Source organism: Bidens hawaiensis, unplaced genomic scaffold (assembly GCF_021521415.1).
Source record: "Bidens hawaiensis isolate Kalapana, Puna unplaced genomic scaffold, B.hawaiensis_p1.1 tig00057859_1, whole genome shotgun sequence".
NCBI lineage: Eukaryota > Viridiplantae > Streptophyta > Magnoliopsida > Asterales > Asteraceae > Bidens > Bidens hawaiensis.
In genome coordinates this window covers 18604-41313 of record NW_027500439.1, presented here as the reverse complement: position 1 = coordinate 41313, position 22710 = coordinate 18604, and the positions used below count along the sequence as shown (strand labels likewise).

At 40.5% G+C, this 22710-nt stretch overlaps 1 pseudogene across 1 annotated transcript; it reads left to right on the top strand.

The window, feature by feature from the left end:
- Window positions 1-680: 680 nt before the first annotated feature.
- On the top strand, window positions 681-13539 carry LOC143602056 (uncharacterized protein At4g28440 pseudogene; annotated as a pseudogene). The gene is made up of 3 exons (XR_013147759.1): window positions 681-815; window positions 10355-10502; window positions 13240-13539. The product of XR_013147759.1 is annotated as an uncharacterized protein At4g28440 pseudogene (transcript).
- Window positions 13540-22710: the final 9171 nt, after the last annotated feature.

Here is a 22710-nt window from a genome sequence, read left to right as displayed (position 1 = left end):
ACCCATACCCGGTTATACCTGATACCCGATAACAGTTTTCTAATACCCATAATAATACATGCGTTTTTATAGTATATTTTTATGTTTACTTCACAACTTTTATGTTTAATTTTATTTAAACTAGATATTATTAAGTAAATAATTTGTACTTAAGTGAATTTTTGGTTTTTGTAATATAGTTTAATTATTTTTATAAATTAAAAAGCAAATTTAAATTTTAAACAACTTTAAAAATGAATAAATAATTTAAAAATTCAAAACTGGGTATTAATACCCTGTCGTACCTGGTTCCAATACCCGAACCCGATAATACCCTACACGGGTACATAGGGTTGAGTTTTTCTCGTCAATACCCTACCCGATTTCTCTCAATACCCGATTTTCCAATACCCGATCATACCCGAAACAGGTTTCATCTCCAAACCCGGGTATTAGAAAAACGCGATTTGTGCACCTGTGCACCCACTACCTATCATCATTATCCTACTGGTCCATTGACCCGTACACCAATAATTACAAACATGAGCCTTTAAGCCCATTAAGGCCCACACATCCAAATACAGCATGCAAAACCAAAAAGATTCGTAAACAAAAACCTTCCCAAAATAGCATAGCATTTGCGTAACAAATATGCACGCCACTCATCAAAACCCAAAATCAATATTCAACCAATCCTTCAAATGGCTACTACTAGCAGCAACTCAGATGCTCAACAACAACCACCGGTTCATGCCAAACCAGTGCTTCGAAAGCCGGTGTTTATTAAAGTTGGTGACATGAAACCGGGAACTGCCGGTTTAACACTTGTTGCTAAGGTTGTTAGCTCTCAAATTGTGTTGTAGAAAGGAGTTGGTAATTGAAGAAACACCAGTCGAACCCCGACAGATTACGAGTAACCTGAGGGTTAGATAGACGTTTCCCACGAGGGGTTAATTCCGGCAAGATGGTTCTTCCGATAACCTGCAAAACAGACACCGTGAGCTCGTCACTAAGAAAGGGGGGGGGGGTTCCTCCTTGTGACCACCCTCCGGCGTGAGAATCAGTCTATATTACTCTTTGATTATAAAAGTATATTAATAATACTAAAGCAGTTATCAGGTAAATTATACAAGATATTAGATGATGAAATGATATTACCATTTGATGTCTTTTATAGCCGAAGGTGGGTTTCCAAGGAGGTTTAGCCGGCCTACTATTCTGCCAACTGTGGCCTACGCACGTGCTCTGCTGGTAATTGGTGGATAGGCAGCGGCTGACAGTGACCAGGCGTGCTGTTCACTTTTCCTTTTCCACCAACTACAGGCTAGGCACGTGGTATGGCAGGAGTTGGTGAGCAGGCGGCGGCTATTGGTCACAGTGCTGTGGCGTGTTGTCTGCCATGCTGCTGTCAGTGAGCTGTCGTATCGTTGGTCAGATCTTTTGTCCATACCTCGTCAGGTATCACACAAAAGATCCTCCATTATTATACGGACTGGCTCATTTAGGCGGGAGTTTTCCCCCTCCCGCCTTTATGCGGGAATGTTCCCGGCTTTGCTCATTCCTTCTTCAGGTGACTACTGAATTATTACGAGTCTGAGCCTTATGCGTGTAGCCATGCTGCGCGGGTGGCCAGTCCCTAATGGCGGGTATCCGCACCTGCGGGAACAGGCAGATACTTGGAAACCATAGGGAGGCATTTCCTGCGGGACCAGCTTGCGTACCGCATGCGAGGTCGTCACAACTCTGAGCGTGGTGGGTCCTGCGGGTTTGGTAGGTCGCGGCGCAGACGTCCCTATGGTGAAGTCTGCGGGTTCAACTGCGCAGACGTCCGTTTAAGGAGTCTTGCGTGTTCAACTGCGCAGACGTCTCCTTTTAAGGGAGTCTTGCGGGTCCTAACCACCTCTGCTGGGACCTACCTCTTCAAGTCCCCCCAGTCCAATGTTCTTCTCATGAATGTTTAATAAAGTGAGGTGAACTTTTGGACTTAAGCAAGGGGTTTTAGAAAAGGGTTTAGTTTTATGGGTTTTCCGCGGGAAGTCTTACCCACGGGTTTCCCAATGTCACGCAGAATTTCCCAATGTTCTGCTTGATCTCTGGGATGATGCGGATAGGTCTGTAACCTCCCCGCAAGTCAGGAGCGTTTAGAACCTTTTGTGTAGATTCTCCATGAGGTCTTGGTGGTTTTAATCATAGTGATCAATCATGTTATAACCACCAATTCCATCCTGAAGTTTCAAACAATCTAGTTCTTGACGTTCCCGCTATGCGGGGATGTTAATCCCGTTTCTGCAAGCATGGCCCAGAAGATCCTTCTTGGTTTCAATTCCCATGGAGTGCTCGGTATGCGAAGGGTTTTGCCTTGACGCCGTACCCGCACTTCGTCTTATTAGTTACTTTACTCCCAAGGTATCCCTGGCGTTAAATCCCTGCAGGGCTAGGTGCGTGAAGGGTTTTGCCTTAACACTGTACCCGCACCTGACTTATGGTTGCCGAGGTGTTCCTGGCGTTTAATCCCCTGCGGGCGCTAGGTATGTGAAGGGTTTTGCCTTAACACTGTACCCGCGCCCGACTTACAATTGGGTGCCGAGGTATGACTTTTTAAGGGTGTTAGGTATGTGGAGGGTTTTGCCTTAACACTGTACCTGTGCCCGTTTTGTAGTTGGGTGGAATGCCAAGATTTTCTCGGCTTCACTTCCCTGCGGGTGCTAGGTATGTGAAGGGTTTTGCCTTAACACTGTACCCGCACCCGACTTCATAGTTGGGTTTTTCCGGTTTCCGTTCCCTGTGGGTGCTAGGTTTGTGAAGGGTTTTGCCTTAACACTGTACCTGTGCCCGTTTTGTAGTTGGGTGGAATGCCAAGATTTTCTCGGCTTCACTTCCCTGCGGGTGCTAGGTATGTGAAGGGTTTCGCCTTAACACTGTACCCGCACCCGGCTTTATAATTGGGTTTTTCCGGTTTCCGTTCCATGCGGGTGCTAGGTATGTGAAGGGTTTTGCCTTAACACTGTACCCGCACCCGACTTCATAGTTGGGTATTCTTGGCTTCTGTTCCCTGCGGGTGCTAGGTATGTGAAGGGTTTTGCCTTAACACTGTACCCGCAGCCGACTTACGGTCAACTGGATAGCCGGGGTAAGGGGTTTTTCCCGCTTACTTTTCGAATCTTTTTGAATATTTGAAATTTGAAAAGTTGGTGAAAGGATAAGAACAGTCGTCGTGCGACGGTTTCTTCTGACTGTGTCAGGACGTGCTGGAAGTTATGGCGACGTGACATTATATGGTCATTCCAGACGCTTTTTACGGCGCGTGGGCGCGATTTTTCGGGCGCGTGGCCGCAGAATTAATGGCACTCGTCCTTTCAACAGCTGTTGCCAGCTTGCCTGGTGCCACATGTCACGGTTTCATTGCACCTTCAATTTCTCTCTCCTTCGCATTAAATTCACCGCATTAATTGCGATCACTATATAAAGGGAAAGAGGGTCCTTTGTAATTCACACCTTTACTTCTTCTCTTCATCTCTAAAGCGATTTCTGGTGAATACTCCTTTATTCAGTTGAGCATTCCTCCGAAATCGTTTCTTCTTCCTCTGCAATATGTCTTCCCATGATGCTGAAGCTGTAGCCGACGATAGGAGTACTGCTGGCGAGTGCCAGTGTGCTCTACCTGTCGATCTGTACCAGTACGTGGTCAGGAAATTCATGCTTGAGTCTCTTGAGCCTGAGTTTCCTGAACCCCACCAGACTGTGTACGATGCCCCCAGCGGCAAGATCGGGGTATATGCTGCATTCTTTGTTTATGGGAACCTTAGGTTCCCATTGACAAAGTTTGTGTACCGTGTCCTGGAGAGGCACGGTGTGCACCTGACCGAGGTGCATCCGATGGCGATTGCCAATATCCGGCACTTCGAGTGGGTGTGCCGGATTCTGGGTATTGAGCCCTATGTGGACCGCCTGATGACCTTCTATACTTGGAGGTGCATCCAGGGGTGGTACACCCTGACAACCCGTATTAAGGGTTTGAAGATTTGCGCGACCGAGCGCAGTCTCCGATCGTGGAAGCGGGAGTTCTTCTACATTTCTGCCCGCGCCATCCCCATTGCCATGAAGTTTAAGAAGGGGCAAGCGCTTCCGAGCCTTCACGCTTCCAACTACCAGGAGGCGGAATGGTTCGCGAAGATATCCCGGGTCCAATCTCCGGTTTACCGGTTTGCGGAGTCCGGGATGGTGATGCTGGGGATGAGCCGGGTATGGAAGGAGGCGTCTCGGTTTCCCATCCTTCTCGAATACGGTTTGAACTCTATTCCTTATGGTATGTCTTGTCTTTCTTGCTGATATGAGTTTGTCTTCTAACTGTTTCTTTTCTTTCAGAGGGGAACGATTTGGAGTCGCTCCTGTACCCGCGGGAAGCTGACGGTCCCGTGCGGGTGGGTACTCGTGCTCTAGACGAGAACGAGTTGCCCATCCTGGAACAAACTGCGGATCGGTTTGTGGAGGTCTATCCGCTGGGCCACGAGATCCTGAGCCACCGGCGGCCAGGTAAGGCGATACTCTATCCTCAACCCCTCAATGCTGTACCCGCTGCTGGAATTCCTGACATCCTGTCTTCTTCTGAGGAATCCGCAGATGGTCCTCCGCTGGTGCGGAAGAAGAAGGCTGCCGGCAGGAAAGGGAAGGAGAAGGCGGCCTCCACAGCCGATCCAGTGGTCCTATCTGACACTGAGTCAGATAGTGTAGAGGTGGCGGGGAACCCCGGTGGTGAGAAGACCACTGCTACGGAGGCAACGACTGTTACCTCCGGAGAACCAATGACGACGACGGTGACCGGCATCAAGAGACCGGCTCCATCGGGTTCGTCCCCGCCCGTCCGTACGTTCAGGCTCAAGAAAACCCGTAAGTACAAACATCCTTATCTTTGTAGATTTATCATTTTATAAATTTATTGAAACACTTATCTTCTTGTGCAGGCGTGGATGTTGACGCATTCCAGGGTGGAGCGCAGAGGAGTACCCCTCCGCCGATGACGATAGGCTCGGTCAGCCTACCTGAGGCGACGACCCAGGCGCCTGCGCCTGCTTCCGCTGGATCAGTTGCTCACTCCCTTGAGCCGACTGTTCCAGCTGAGATGACGTCACCGCCGGTGGTAAGTGCGATTTTTACAGCATCTTTCACCGAGCCGGCGGTTACGATTGCTGCGGATTCCGCGGCGGCGACCACGGCGGCGACCACGGCGGCCGCTACTATGCCTCCGCCACCGGCGACGACGGCCGGCCCATCAGGTACGCGCGGGGCTTCTCGCCAATCTTTGTCACCTTCCCATCTGCCCGACCTTTTGGATGGATTTCCCTTAGGTTCAGGCGATGGGTTTGGTGGCTATCGGCCTGTGATCGACCCTACAGGTGCGTAGGGTTCTTTTGGCCTGTCATATATTTCTTCATCTTTTCCTAACTGCTTTGTTTCTTTTGCAGTGTCGGATTCCAATGAAGTGTATGTTCCGCGATGGAACATCCGCCGAGGAACAACCCTTCGTACCCCTGTGGAGTGCGTGGAATGGGCTCGCCACGCTGCTCCCCATGGTGCGTTGGGGGAAGCCATGGCTAGCTACCAGGAGGGTAGGCTAACCAATGAGCTTCGGGTTCTCCAGGCCCGGATGCAGCCGCGCGTCGAGCTGCTTTGTCGTGAAAACGACAAGTTGAAAGCAGCTCGCGCCAAGGAAGTATCATAAGCGCGGGCTCTTCGGGAGGAGAACCAACAGTTGGCCGCAGCTGCTGCGGAGAAGGAGAAGGCCTTCAAGGCCCTCGAGGTTGAGGTTCAAGCGCGACTCGAGGCCCGCTCCAAGGCTGCCCAAGCTGTTAATGAACAGCTTCGGCTGGCTAAGGAGACTGCGAGGAACGCAACCGAGAGGGCCACCAAGGCTGAAGCCGTTGCTGAGCCTTTACGCGTGGAGAACGAGGAGCTCAAGGCCAAATTAGAGGCTCTCCAACGTGCTCATGATGCCTTGGCGATGGAAGATGCCAAGAAGCTCCAGGAGATCTTGGACCAGAAGGGCGTGCTTGACCATACCGAGCGGAAGCTTAAGGACGTCGAAGAGGCTGCCGCAAAGGAAGTGCTACTTGCCAACCTTAACAAAAGCGAAGCCGAACGCGCTTGCACCCAAGCTCAAGCCGCCCTTCAAGAAGCTCTGGTTGCCAAGGAATGGCTTCTTCGAGAAGCGTTGTCTCAGGTATGTTTAGCTTTACGTCTTCACGCTTTCCTTTGTACATAGAAAAGGTTTTGACACTTAAATATTTATTTGTAGGTTGTGCATCGGGTCTTCTCAGAGACTACTTACGATGATGCCATGAGCGCAGCCCTCAACGCTTCTCATGAGGATGGGGAAAAGGCCGGCTTCCTGCTTGGTCTAGGGTTCGTTGAGAAAGGCTTCCCGCCTTCCAACTTCCCTTTGTTCGATGTGGACACCGAAGCTGCATATGACCAAGCGGTGAACCAATATACCGCCTTCCCGCATCCGGTGGTGGAGAAGGTGAACGAAGTCGCTGCTGCTGATGATGGACTTGCTATCCTCAAGGCTTTCCTTGAACCGCCACGCTCTACTGATGGGGCGGGTCCAAGTGGAAGTGGTCCTGAAGCTTGATTCTGAAGATCCCTTCCCGCCGCTAGGATAGACTGTAGATTTTGTTTTGTAGGCGGGTAGTTACCCGGCCATTGTAATATATCTTTTGTGAAATACAAATCTTTTTGCGGATAAGACTGTTATTTCCTTTGGGTTCATTGCTTTATAAACCTTATATGACTTGCATACTTAGTTTAAATTAGCGATTTCCCAAGTGTTTAGAATAAGTTAACCTTGAATGTGGTTGACAGTAGTTTGAAGTTTTGCTTCCCCCTTTGTGAGTGTGCGGATAGGACCGGCACTTGCACTTGGTAGGATGGCTAAACTTTACCTATGTCTGACCTGCGCGTAGGTTTTTCCTTATCCTTTCAGAATGACTTTTAACCGTTCGACGCGCGGTTGTTAATGAGTTAGTGTTCAGCTTCCGCTACCAGGATTCATGCGGGTATACCGGCACTTTCACATAGTGGGATGGCTGAACTCTTCCCCTTTAACTGTCCTGCGTGAAGGTCTTGTCATTTTCTGGGTTTATGCGGGTTTTGCCGCCTTCCCCACGCAACGATTCTTCACTTGATGCGGTGAATACCGGCATTAGTGTTCGAAACGACCGTTCAACGCATGGTTGTTAATAGGTTAGTGTTCAGCTTCCTCTACCAGGATTCATGCGGATATACCGGCACTTTCACATAGTGGGATGGCTGAACCTTTCCCCTTTAACTGACCTGTGTGAAGGTTTGATGCTTTTGGGTTTGTGCGATGACTACCGGCATTAGTGTTCAAATCGACCGTTCAATGCGTGGTTGTTAATAGGTTAGTGTTCAGCTTCCTCTACCAGGATTCATGCGGATATACCGGCACTTTCACATAGTGGGATGGCTGAACCTTTCCCCTTTAACTGACCTGCGTGAAGGTTTGATGCTTTTGGGTTTGTGCGGGTTTTGCCGCCTTCCCTGCGCGACGATTCTTCACTTGTGGCGGATACTGGCATCTCCATGTGCAAAGTTCATAAAATATAAATATAAAATCATCAGCTTCAATTTGAAGGAGAATCGTTTCCATTAGAAGTGGCTCTAGGCCTTTTCGTTACAAATTTGGAATTGATCTACATACAAACTGTGTAATTGAGCTCCCATTAGACGTGGCTTGGATGGGAGCACCATCGAGCCGACATGTATCTTGTTCGGGATCTCGTTGTTTACGCAGTATGTAGTCTCCGTTGAAGCTGCGATTTTATTCGTGCGTTTCCCCAGCTGGGGTTCACGCATCAGCCTGCTCGACGCTCACTTTGCCACAAGGTGCGCGAGTGTCCCATCCTTGACAAATGCTTCGACCAAGTCCTTTACGTCTAAGCATTCTTCAGTGTTGTGACCTTTGGTTTTGTGAAAATCACAATACTTTCTCCGGTCAGCATTGTGGCGATGTCGGATGTATGGAGCCTTCGGCCACGGGAGCTCCTCCGTGGCGAATATCTCGGACACACTCTTTGTGAGTGGCGTCCACCTGGAGTTCTTCTCCGGTTTCACGTTATCTCTTCCGCCTAACCGATGTTGGAAGCCGGACGGGGTGTCAAAGTTTACCCTTGACTGCCAAATGCCCAGCTTCCGTTTTTTGTTCAATCGGGCGGTAAGGACGTTGTTTTCCCTCGTCTTCTGGGTGTAGAGGTTCGTGCTCTGCGGAAGATCTCTGCCCAGTTGCCTCTCAGTTTCCGCAAAGCGTTTAGCTGCGGTCATGATGGCATCCCATGTGGATGGCATGCCATCTTTGCCCGTTAGGGTGCGGATGAGCTCCGGATCGTTTGCGCCCTGGATGAAAGCGGCTGCGAACGAGATCTTCGCTAACGTTGCCCAGGCTTAGCTTCTTCGAGTTGAAGCGAGTGATGAAGTCAGGCAAAGATTCTTCCTCTTCTCGGACACACTTGAGGATTGTCCACTGCTCCTCAGTGTACTTTCTTTGCTGACTAAAGTGTTGGCTGAACTTCTGTTGGAAGTCTGCCCAATCGTAGATGTGGTGGACCGGCAGACGGTCGAACCACGCTCTAGCTGCCCCGACCAGCGTCATTTGGAACATATAACACCACGTGGGTTCCGTCCAGTTACTGACGGTCGCCCCCGCGATGAATCTGTTCAAGTGATCGTCAGAGTCAGAAATACCATCGTACGTGCCTATGTTGGACATTTGTTTGGCACTTCTTGGGGCGATTGCTTCCGCAATGTCCCTTGCGAATTTGGACGTTCCCGCCCTTGCCGCGGTTGGCGTGAATGTTTTGGAGAAGTCCCGTGGGCTGTTGCCCACGTTTATTGGACTGAATGCTTCTCCAAAACGCCTTCTCGGTTGGGAATCCGTTTCTTTACGCTTCCCTTTCGCCCTATGGCGAGGGTTCGCGTCTTCCTCGGATTCCTCCGAATCATCGTCGTATTCGAATTCTTCCACTTGTTGGAGTGAACGTAAACGTTCATCCAACTCAGCTTGGAACTCTCTTTGACGTGCTTCGGCCCACGCTTTAACCTCATCGAGTGTTTGGCAGGGGAGCTTCGTCTGTTGATTTTCTAACTGGGTATCGGTGAATCCCAGTGTCTGATTATTTACTTCACTTGCCCCGGCTTGGGTAGCTGGGGTAGTGTTCGTAAAGTTTGTGTATTCGGTATTCCCCCTTATAGCTGGGGTCGTAATTACCGGAGTCTCTTGGTTACTCGGTTTTGGGACCGGAGTATCCTTAACCATCTTTCCAGAAATTTTGAAAAAACTGGAGAAAAATAAAGTTCTAGCTTTATGCACGGATGGCGCCAATGAAGAAACACCAGTCGAACCCCGACAGATTACGAGTAACCTGAGGGTTAGATAGACGTTTCCCACGAGGGGTTAATTCCGGCAAGATGGTTCTTCCGATAACCTGCAAAACAGACACCGTGAGCTCGTCACTAAGAAAGGGGGGGGTTCCTCCTTGTGACCACCCTCCGGCGTGAGAATCAGTCTATATTACTCTTTGATTATAAAAGTATATTAATAATACTAAAGCAGTTATCAGGTAAATTATACAAGATATTAGATGATGAAATGATATTACCATTTGATGTCTTTTATAGCCGAAGGTGGGTTTCCAAGGAGGTTTAGCCGGCCTACTATTCTGCCAACTGTGGCCTACGCACGTGCTCTGCTGGTAATTGGTGGATAGGCAGCGGCTGACAGTGACCAGGCGTGCTGTTCACTTTTCCTTTTCCACCAACTACAGGCTAGGCACGTGGTATGGCAGGAGTTGGTGAGCAGGCGGCGGCTATTGGTCACAGTGCTGTGGCGTGTTGTCTGCCATGCTGCTGTCAGTGAGCTGTCGTATCGTTGGTCAGATCTTTTGTCCATACCTCGTCAGGTATCACACAAAAGATCCTCCATTATCATACGGACTGGCTCATTTAGGCGGGAGTTTTCCCCCTCCCGCCTTTATGCGGGAATGTTCCCGGCTTTGCTCATTCCTTATTCAGGTGACTACTGAATTATTACGAGTCTGAGCCTTATGCGTGTAGCCATGCTGCGCGGGTGGCCAGTCCCTAATGGCGGGTATCCGCACCTGCGGGAACAGGCGGATACTTGGAAACCATAGGGAGGCATTTCCTGCGGGACCAGCTTGCGTACCGCATGTGAGGTCGTCACAACTCTGAGCGTGGTGGGTCCTGCGGGTTTGGTAGGTCGCGGCGCAGACGTCCCTATGGTGAAGTCTGCGGGTTCAACTGCGCAGACGTCCGTTTAAGGAGTCTTGCGTGTTCAACTGCGCAGACGTCTCCTTTTAAGGGAGTCTTGCTGGTCCTAACCACCTCTGCTGGGACCTACCTCTTCAGTAATGGTGGTCGTAATGTTCGGATAGCTGAGGGTCTTGTTGGTGATGAGACTGGTACTATTTTGTTTACTGCTCGTAACGATCAAGGTAACTTTTGTTATTGTTTTTGAAACACTAGAAATTTTAATTCGTGCTGTGTGAGTTGTGTGTTTGTTAGTTGTGTTTTAGAATTTAAGATATTTATGAGAACTTTAATTGCTTGTTGTTAGCTGTTGTTGCTGTGTCTCCGAGAATCGTGAAAAGTTTTTGGGCTGAAGGCAAAAAAAAATTGGGCCTTAAACTAGTTGAACTTAATTGAGCTCGGCTCGTATTCTTTATCGAGCTGAAAAATCAAGCTCGAGCCCGGCTCTTTTAAAGCTCGAGCTCGTCGAGCCGGACTCCTTTAATTTTTTTTAACTTTTTTTATTTTATATTTATTATTTTTTTATTTTATATTTTACGATTTTTGATATATAAAAGACAAAAATTATGATTTTAACATACAAATTATATAAAATTTATAAACTAGAAAATTTATAACTTTATATGTTTTTTTTTAGTTATTTTTTTAGAGTTAATAGCGATTGTCGTCCCTGTGGTTTGCTATTTTCGCCACTTCAGTCCAAAATTTACAATTTTGTCAATTTAGTCATCATAGTTTTAAATATTAGCCAATTACGTCTCATCCGTCTAACGGCATCCAGCTATGCCGTTAGTTTAAGGGTATTTTTGACTTTCTCCCTTTTATTTTGAGTTAATGGTCATTTTAGTCCATGTGGTTTGATATTTTTGCTACTTCAGTCCAAAGTTTGAAAATTTGTCAAATTAACGTTCGGTTTAATTCAGTTTATTTTTTATTTGTTATTTTTTTTTTGTTTATAACCTTGAAGAGCATAATCCAAGCCCAAAACCATCGAGCAACCTCCAATACAGGTATGCATTTACTCTGTGGACAACAGTAATCGTACCCCCCTCGTATTTAGTTCCAGACATTTCCTAAACTCTCCTCTATGGTGGAATTCAATGGTAAAGTGGCCAAGATAATTCCCTGAAACCGAGTTGTACTAGAAAAAACTAAAAAGCGTTTCTTTGATTAATGTATATTAGTTGATTTCGACCCAGATTTTCGTTACGATATGTTAGTCTCTAAACCCTAACTATTATGCATTTATCAAATAAATGATTTTTAGTTTTTTCTGTACAATTCGGTTTCAGGGAATTGCTTTGACCACTTTACCATTGAATTAATCATGTGGGAGAGTTTATGAACCGTCTGGAAACTAAATACGAGAGGGGGGGCATGAATACTGTGTTCGACAGAGTAAATGCAGACCTGTTTAAGTTTATGCTCGATTGTTTTGGGCTTGGATTACGCTCTTCAGGGTTATAAACAAAAATAATAAAAAAAAGGAATTAAATTGAACATTAAATTGACAAATTTTCAAACTTTGGGCTGAAGTGGCAAAAGTATCAAACCATAGGGACGAAAATGACTATTAACTCAAAAAAAAAATGAGAAAGACAAAAATACCCTTAAACTAACGGCATAGCTCGATGCCGTTAGATGGATGGGACGTAATTGGCTAAGATTTAAATCTATGAGGACTAAATTGACAAAATTTCAAACTTTGGACTGAAGTGGCGAAAATAGCAAACCACAGGGACGAAAATGGCTATTAACTCTTTTTTTATAAGGTTTTAGGTATTTAGTGGCATAATATATTATAATGTTTATTTATTTATTTCTTGGTATGCCATTATTATATATAGATATTAAAATTTAGTGTTTAATCTAAACGAGCCAACAAGTCGAGCCACGCGCCGAGCTGACCCTGGCTCGAGCTCGGCTCGTTTAAAAATCAGGCCTGAAACTAGTTGAGTTACTCAACATGAGTAATTGGGTTTAAACATTAAGGATACATATTTATTTTTTCAAAAAAGTATCTATAATGTTAAAAAAAGATAATCGGGTCTCGCCACCCGGCCCTGCTTATAGCTAGCTTTGCTGTCAAAATTGTCAAAGAGAAGGAAAAGAAGGTCAAAATAAGTAAATGTTTGACTTTTTGGGTCAAATGAACTTCTTTAGTTGAAAATTTATTGATTGTCAAGTGTCAACATTGAACTGTATTACTAGTGTGAGATACATGCTAACTTATAATTGTATTTCCACGAGGTTAAGTTATAATTTTGATATGTTAAATTAATTCATTGATTGTAACCTCATCAAATTGTCAAAGAGAAAAATATAAAGTCAAAATAAGTCAACGTTTGACTTTTTGGGTCAAATGTGTCTATTTAGTTGCAAAGGTATAGATTATTAGCTAGGAGAGCAGACGAGCCGAGCCGCTCGCAAGCTACTTGAGATTGGATAGATAAAAAGCTCGTTACAAGAGCCAATCCGCTCGTGAGCTACTTGAGCTCGGATAGATAAAGAGCTTGAAACAAGCCTTGCGCTTTCACGCTCAGGCCGAGCTCGAGCCTCAAATAAAGCTTGTTTACTTATCGAGGCTGAGCTCGAGCTTCGTGTATTTTTAGGTTTTTCCTTTTTGGACTTTTATGTATTAAACTTACAATGCACAATCGAGCTCCGAGCTGAGCTTTGGCTCGTTTAAGGTACTACACGAGCTTGAGCGGAGCTTAGACTTGTTAAACATTTTTTTTAAATATGTAAAATTAATCAAAAATGTATATAAGTTAAATAATAAACGAGCCGAATTAGTGCTTGAAAAAACAACTCACAAGCTGAGCTTAAGTTCTCGTGAGTCAAAACGAGTATGCTCTGAATTGCCATTGGGGATAGGAAAGTAAATGAAACTACTTAAAACATTGTTTTATCTTTTTGCAGTTGATCTCATGAAACCTGGTGCTGGTGTGATCATCCGAAACGGAAAGATCGACATGTTCAAGGGGTCGATGAGGCTTGCAGTTGACAAGTGGGGTCGTATCGAGTTAACTGATGCTGTTACTTTTGAAGTCAAAGAGGACAACAATCTTTCTTCAATGGAATATGAGCTGGTAAATGTTGAAGAGTAGGCAACTAGACAACTGATGCTTTTTAATGTTAAGTTTATGCTTTCAATAATACTGGTAGCTTGATATATTATAGGCGTGAGTCACCTAAAAGACGGGTATTATTGCTTTGTAATGAAAAGATATTATGTTGGTTAAATTCGATCGGATGAATGTTATGTTTATACATTAAATGAACAAGGATTGCCTTAGGCAAGACCAAATATGTTATTTGGCTCGCGGCTGATACAAAATGACTGAACTAAATCAATAGATTATGTGGCTTGTGGTTATGTCTTTAATCATGACTATCGCATACGGTTAAGATCCAGGTGTTTTAGTCAGTGGGGCAAAAAAATGGGTTGGTTCAAAAGGGTCACTTAATCGTTATAAAATATTGCAACTTTGAACTTGTTCGTTTCAATCCGAGCATTTCTTTACTATCATGTTTAATCCTATTTTTATACAAGTTTTTTACGTAACCCAAATTATAACCAACTAAACCCATATAAAAATTAAATTGTTTAAACTCAACAAAATACTTCTTTTACTTAAAGCCCAAAAATATTTTCGTCTTCAGCCCGAAACTTTTTTTATTTTCTCAGAGCCGCCCTGTGTATAGGCCGTTAATGACTTAATGGGCCTGACATAGACTTCATGGGGACATGACAAAAGTTACAATGGGCCCTAACAAAATTTCATTTAAATGATAAGACCATTGGGCTCCCACACAATACAAAGTGAATCCGTCCCCATGCATACCACTCCCAACATGCATATATGTGGGTTTTTGTTCACAGTATATGTTAATATGTATATATCTCATAGTCACATAAATCTCGGTGCGCTCCGGTACGGGTACGCGGTTCGGGTACACGATTCGCTAGGCTAGGCGAATTCGGTACGGAGGGGGTAGGTTCATTTCGGTACGAACCGGTACGATGTACCAAGAAGTGCGGTTTGAAGGAATTAAAAAATTAATATATAAGTTATATATGTTTCAAAAAATTAGAGTTAGTTATTTAAAAATATAATTCACTTTATTATTTATATATATACACATATTTTCAAATGTAATTTTATGAAATAGCTACACTATATTGTTAAATATAAATTAGTATAGGGTTATGTTTAATAGAAATACAATCTTGAGGAGTTGAGGGTGAAAAATGAAGTTTTATGAAAAAAAAACTGCAAAAAAAGCCCTTCACTATCGTTTTAGGGTTTTGGTCATGGGAGCCAAATATGGAATCCCGCCCAAATAAATCCACTGTCCCGATTTCAATTGAGTATAATCGCTAATTCATAACCAATTAGAGCGATGGACCCGCGTCAATTGGTTCACGAATTAGGGTTTTATGGATCGAACCGTACCGGATGATTGGTTCGCGAATTCTCCGGCGACCGAAACACCGACGAATTGCGATTGCGTACACAACGTACCAATTCGAAAATCATGGGTATGTGAGCGATTTATGTAACTATGATATATTTTAATCTTCGGATTGATCAATCTTAGTTTGACGTATAGAAAATTGACTGTATTCTTCTTGCTCTATATATCTTTATTTTCGTGTATTATTTATCATCTGAAGAGATATAGACCTGGATCCAGGACGGAACTGGGTTGGATATACCCTTTAGGGTAAAGAACACCCGCACCGCTAGATGGAAAAGCCCAAAAGGAGAGGTAGTGGCGAAGCTTGGACAAAGGTATCGGCGGGACCAGACTCAAAATGCATTACAAAAGTTCACAAACGAGGGGGGCTGGGCTCAAATTTTCGATCGAGAACGGCTAAATTTACACTATGTATAAAAAGCTTTGGGCGAAAACTGATAAATTAACACTGCTGCACAAAAAAACAAGGGGGGCGGGGCCACCGGGCCCTAAGTATACTTCGCCATTGCGGAGAGGTATGTTGGTGCGCGGGCAAACCTCGAGATCACTCTTAATAGACCAATCTAAAACACCACTTGTATAGAAGGTATACACGAAGACCACCATGACTGTCCCAAACTACTGTGGAGGGGGAACAGGCCCGTTGCAAGTTGGATCCCCGCCGAATCGGCATTCACTATCTCCACTACGTTGGTCACAAAGAGGACAAAAGGGATATTTCGACAACGATGTGTCGTCCAATAGCATTTCGTATCTTCGACTATAAATAAAGAAACACCACCAACATGTGAAGGATTATGATCCCTAGGTTCTTACTCATATTGTTATATTGACAACTTGCTATGTTGATTCTCATGTCAGATGGTAGTTACAGGAAGCCCCCTTCTTATAATGGGACCGAAGGCGACGTTAGTTTTCCAAATTCAAGTTATTCGCCTAAATTCAAGGCTTTTAGATACACCTCATCTTGTGGGAATATCGATAACCCAGGTTTAGATCGAAGGGTATATCCATCCCTGCCCACGCCGTTAATTTCTTTCTCTTGCGCCAAGGGCATAGAGCCCCTTTGGCCTTTGAGTGCTACCCTTTTAAAGGGGTGGGGGTTTGAGGACGTGACACCGCTATATTTTCCAACCAATTAAATTCACCAACTCACATTTTTGATTAAAAAAAGATTAAATAATAATAGTTATGTGTTTAGTTAAATCATCACACGCTTTTTAAGGTTGATTAGTGAGAGCTTCCATGTCTATATGGAAGTGACGTGTTAGTCATATTTTTACTTTTTAGTTAAACCACTACACATAATTTTAATGGTTGCCTCTCTCATCACTTCAAAAATCCTTTCTCTTTAATTACATAAAACCGTTTAGGATTTTTTTTTCTAATTTTTAAATTTTTTAGAAAACAACACTCTCTTTTCTATCCTATACATCCATTTCCTCTCTCCTTAAAACCAATAATTAAACACCACAAAAGAAAGTTTACAAATCCTTATTATGTATCGACATTATTAGGAGCGTGTATACAGCCCAGTTCAGGTTAATGGTATTTTCAAGACCCGGGAACCGACCCTGTTATTATTGTAAATAACATATTCTGATCGGTTCGAATCTCGTGGGTCTTAAACATGCCTTACCCACCATTCCAGATCCGGTTAATGGTATTCTCACTCAGAAGCCGACCCTATTACAAAATTGGCAACGAAACTGGGTCTGATTAATTCTTCGAAAGTCTTACCTGGTTTATATTCATCGTTAGACGCTACTAACTTCTAAAGTTATAAATCACATGGTGGCAAATTAAAAGCAAGCAAGCATCACAATAACATTTATGTACAACCCATCACATGTTTAAAAAAGGTGTGAAAAAATGAAAATGTTAAAAAGAAGGGAAAAGGAAAAAAGATGGTGCAGTGCAATGCAGGTGGTGCAGGTGCAAATGCATGCAGAGGGGTTAACCAATGGTTCACGTCAGGTAAGGTGAAAAAGGTAAATAATTCACCAATTGTGTTTGTGTGGGCCGTAAAGTAAACTAACGCCGTAGCATAGCGGCGGAGCTGACTTCAGGTTACCGTCATCCACCACTATTTCACTCTACTCGATCTACACAACCCTACATTGTATATGTATATGTATATGATCTCTTGGCCTTCGTGCGCCATTATCAAACAAATATATATATGTATATTTGCAGCCTTTTTCTGTTATTTTTCCCTGACCTTTTTCTTCCTTCTCATAGAGAATTTAAACCTTATCATTCATTATATTTTATAGAAGTGTTATATGTTTGTATACTATGCTAGGATCCCGTGTGCAACACGGGTTAGAATAAATAAATTTCAGCGACGGCACAATGTAAAACACAAATAATAATTGTTTATATAAATATTCAGTTTACAGTATAATAAATTACATAATAAACGATATGGTGTGTGTGTATATATCTTTATATTCCTAAATCTCTAAATATTTTTGTATATAACATTTATAGTTTATATATGTAACTTAACCATATCTATCTCTACATGTATTTCATGTCATCCATTTTATCATTTTGTTCTTAACAACGGACATAGGATATCAAACTGTACAACATTTATAGTCCGGATAACATGAAATATTTTTAAAACCAAGCAATCATACACAATATATCGTGAAAGGGCTAATGACATGTTTGATCACACATGCATTTTATAAGGTCATGAGGTATATTCTAACCCCAACATAAATTAAATAACATGACATTTTAAAAATAGATTAAACCACTTCTCACTTGTGTTAAATTTGTTAAAAAGGGTTAATGAATTATTTTTTTAACGGATTAAAAGGCAAAGAAGAATATATTAAATTAACATATAATAAGAGTGAGATGAAGTTAAAGGGATTAAACAATTTCCTTTGGGTGAGATGGAGTGAAAGAGAGAAAAATAAGTGATGTGGTGCGTATATGAAGTTAAGAGGGGTTAGAGTATATCCAATGACCTAATAGTTGGTTTCCTTATTAATTTCTTCCTTGAAGAACATGGGATGAGATTAATATAGTTTTTTTTAACTTTAAAATGTGTCAAATGGCACAAGATGGTCTAATTAAATGTTAAGTGACACAACCACATTTTTTTATTATGTTAAGAATTAAGGATTATATTATTAATGATTACTTATAAAGAATACATAATTGTTGAACTAATAAAAATCGAGTACTTATTCTTTAAGCTAAAGTTCTTTTATTTAGTTATTTAAATAATAATAATAATGATAAATAAACAGAGTATTTCATTTTCTTATACATGAAACAATAATATGCACTCTCACATGTCTATGAAAAAACTCCCATCCTTGAGATCTTAAAATTTAAAAATTATTGTACAATTTACAACACACATTTATTATTGACATTTATTACTAATTACTAATTAATTAACTCATAATAATAAGAGAAGCATATTTAAATAAATGTTCATTTACCATTTCACAATTTTAATTATTCTTTTTTTAAATAAAAAAAAAAGTTTTAGTGATTGAGAAAAAATTTGCCAAATGGCATAACTATGGTATAATTAGATGCCAAGTGGCACAATTATGTTTTTGTTTATTATAATAGTAGATATTATGGAAAGTTGTTGAAATACTTAATTAATCGATATATATATATATATATATATATATAGGGTAGAGATATTGTACGCTAATGTCTTAACGTACGAGAGGTACGTGAGACGCTCAAAGGCAAAAAAACAAACGCAAAAAACCTAAAACGCTCAGAAAACGCTCAAAAATACTTAAACGCTCAGCCAAAAACCTAAAACGCTCAGAAAACGCTCAAAAAACGGTTTTCGTGAAAATAGTAAAAAAATTGATTGAGTAATGATCTAAAACTTTTTTTTCGGTTAACCAATGATTAATTGGATATGTATTGACGATTCCGAGATGTTAGGATGTGATTTCTTGGATCGATTCGTGAAAAACAAGATTCATGTACGTTAAGGATTAGTGTATTGGATCTTTTCACTATATATATATATATATAGAGAGAGAGAGAGAGAGGAGAGATATTTTGAGAACTTGATGAGTTGTAAGAACTTTGAGAACTCAATTTTGGACAACACATTTAATTAAATGGTATGAAATATGTGGCTAAGATTAAATTTAAATAAAAAATGAATCATGAGAGATAATAAGTATTTTTGATGATTGCACAAGTTTAAATGTTAGTTACACATGTGTAATAAGTCGATTCAGTGTGTAAAAAAATACTGAAATTTTTTGTACATTACATAAACTTACGTATTACACATTTGTAAAAAAAATTCAAGAAAAAAAATTTGCTACGTTGAGTTCTTTCAACTTCTTAAAGCTCAAAACAGTTCTCAAGAGAAATCAATCATATATATATATATATTAACTATTAACAACTTATAGAGAAAAGAAGAAGAAGAAGCAAAGATTTTCGATTTTATGAAAGTATGGTAAATGACTTTTAACATGATTAACTATTTTAATTTTTTTTTTACAATTAATATGAAAATGGAATATCCCTGAAATGTAATGAGAAACATGATCAAGTTACAAATAATAAGAAAATTAATAAATATTTTTATTAAGTTATGTTACAATTAAGGTGTAAATCTTAGTGACTCTTTTATAACACATTTGAATAATAAATGTTATGACCGTAAGTTTTTTAAAATTTTGTGTATCGATTTATTATTTTGAATATAAACTATAATAAACAATTTAATTATGTATTAACCAGCTGAAAACACTAACGTAACCCCAATTCGTTGTATTTGTACAAAAATAAAATTAATAAGTTAATATAATATTGAAATTATGTAAAAACTTAACGAAACCGTATTCTATGACTCTATGTTTCAATATCCTAATGATTTTTGGAAAGTGAAAATAGTGGATGGGTTTGAAACATATTTTTTGGTTTAAAATTTTGAATGCCTTTAATAAAGTAATTTGTATTATAAAGCATATTAAATTAAATATATTTAGATGTATAAAAAAGTATAAATCAAATAATAAAATACATGTTTTGAAACATTTTGGTATATGAAGAAAATATTGAAACTAAATATTGATTTTCTTATTGCTAAAACCCTTTATATTACACAAAAAGTCAAATAAATAAATGACATATAGTTCATGTAGTAAATGTTATACACATAGATTGTAATTATAATATTTAACTTCAATAAATTAATTAAAACCAAACACCAAGATTTATGTAATAGGTACTTTCTATGTTTGCAATATTTATATAAAATGTTTGCAGAAAATTAAGAAAATATACATTTTCCTGAGTTCAAATGCATATGAGAAAAGTTTAATTCAAAATCTGAAACCAATCTTATATAAAATACTATGCATTGTTGCTCAAATCCCAGTTTAAAAACAATTTGTAGTTTATTATCATACAAATCCAAATCCGTAGACAATGATGCGCCGTTATTTTCTTTAATTTGTAATTACATGTGACTTGAAAATTTTATTATAACATGCTTGCAATTTCAATGTTGAAATTTCCTCATTTCGTCATTTAATGTTAATGAATGAATCGATTAGGAGTTACCTTTAATAAAAATAAACTTGAATTAATACATTGAAATGACTTAAAGATAAGGGACCATATATTGAAATATGTTGAAAAGAAAATGAGAAGGTCCATGAGATTGACAAGTGGCAATATTAAGTAGTCTTTTATTATAATAGATAGATTTGTTATTTATACACATATATTTTCAGTTTTTTTTTTGAACGACGACTTTCATTGAAAATGACCAAACTAACCACACTAGGGCCAACAAAAACAATTTAGAACGATAAATTAGACCAATCAATGCACTTAAACATTTTAAACGAGGACATATTCTTTATCCAAATGAACGCCAAAGATGTAAGATCCTCAGTCACCTTAAACTCCTGATGGTATAATCACGTGTATATGTGTTATTTCATTTATTTTAATCGTTTATGTATAGCGAACACGATTATTTTGAGTTCTTTTATGATTGCAAGCGTTCAGAGCTTAAACGAGCTAATTCGGAGTCATCCATGTGAAGATTAAGCGAGTCTCAAGAAGACAGAAGCATAGGGAAGCATATATGGATGATTAAGAAGGATCCAGGAAATGTTTGGATGAGAAAGCCGAAGCGAAACTAAGACGGGTTAACAGGAAAGTGTCTTTTAGTAAAACGGGTATATCTTGGGCTAGAAAAAGAGTTACGGGACCCATGATATATAAATTCCGGGTTTCTCAACTAGAAAAATTTGAATATGAGGTTATCTAACTTTGTGCTACGCGAATTGAGGGTGAAATAATCCTTCGCGCTACGCAAAGGATCTAAAAAACAGGGGGAAAAAACCCTAGCTGGTATTATAATTGGTTTTCAGCCCCTATTCGACCTATCCTTCATTCCAGCAGCCAGAGAAGAACCCTAGGACGATTTTGCGTCATTCCGAAGCCCTCGGTTCGTCCAATCAGCCCATGCTTCCACCCTTTCAACATATAAGCGAGTTATTCGTTATGTTGATGTCAGGTTAAAAACCTTTTGTGATCACTTTAGCCTAGGTTTTTGTGTAACTGACCGTGATCAGATTCGTTGTGTTTTAATGATTAAGAACTTGTTTGAGTTTGTTATTTGATCTTATTTTCTTTTGCCAATTGATTGTTTAAGCAGTTTATATTTTTGCTTATCAAATCGTGCATCAACTACTCGGTTGTGTTCATCAACATTTTGGATTAGATTCTTGTGCCATTGATCCAAAACCGTTAGTCGTTGCATGTCAATTGATTTTCATAGTATAAAACTGGTAATTGGGTAGGGTTTCGTTTATCATCACAACCAAACTACTAGGCCTAGTAATTACTGCGTAATCAATTTAATTGAATCCGTGATTAGTTTGTTATCACATTACCTAAACATGAAGTGAATCACATTTTCTCATAATTGTTTGTATATATTAAAAGTAATTGTGTTTCGTTAAAATCATCTTTCTGAACTGCTTGACATCGACTGTTCGCTTAATATACTAGTTAATAAGTTATAAGTTTTACTAGTACTTTCATTTGATTTCATGAGGAGACGATCTTAGTTACCTATACTAGTTATAGTTAATTAAGTGATTTTGAAATACTTGTTTTTTATTAGAGTCTGACATCTACATCAACTCCGCTATGACTCTTCGTTCAAAAAATGTTTCGTTTTGTGACTTTTAAATATACCAACATGCTGTCACTATAATTCCGTGTGGAATATTCTTTTCTTTTGTGCATAGCAGGGCTGATTTGTGAATTGTGAGTAAGTGAAAATGGAATGAATTTTGCACCATGAATTAACAAGATGCCAGATCTTATTAGCGAACTGACAAAAGGTAGTAAATGGTTTGCGTTTTCAACTCCTTCATCACTTATTTGATAGTTGACATATTCAACCGGTATGTTTCTAAATACGAGGTGTTCCCAGGTCGAGTTCCGATACATCTAGGTTTTCCAAACGAAGATGTTTTCTTCTGTTATTTGCTCCCCTGAGGTCAAGGGTTCGAGCCTCGACAAAGACAGATATAGTGTACTTTAGTCATTCAAGAATATATATATATATATATATATATATAGTGGGTGGTAATACGAGGCTAATCATCTCCTACGAAAATGTCATGTTCTAATCCATATTACATGGTTTATTTGTATGTAACCTCTTGAATGTCATATGTCCACACTATACTGTCATATGAGTTTATCTTTAACGCATTCTCATTGTTAAAAACTTGGTAAACTTACATAATCAAGGTATTAGCTAGACAACGTTTTTCTTGTTTTTTGTTTCGATGTTTTAACAAAAATAATTAGGTTACATAAGTCTATGAATGATATAAGTTTTAGTATCTTAGACGACACACT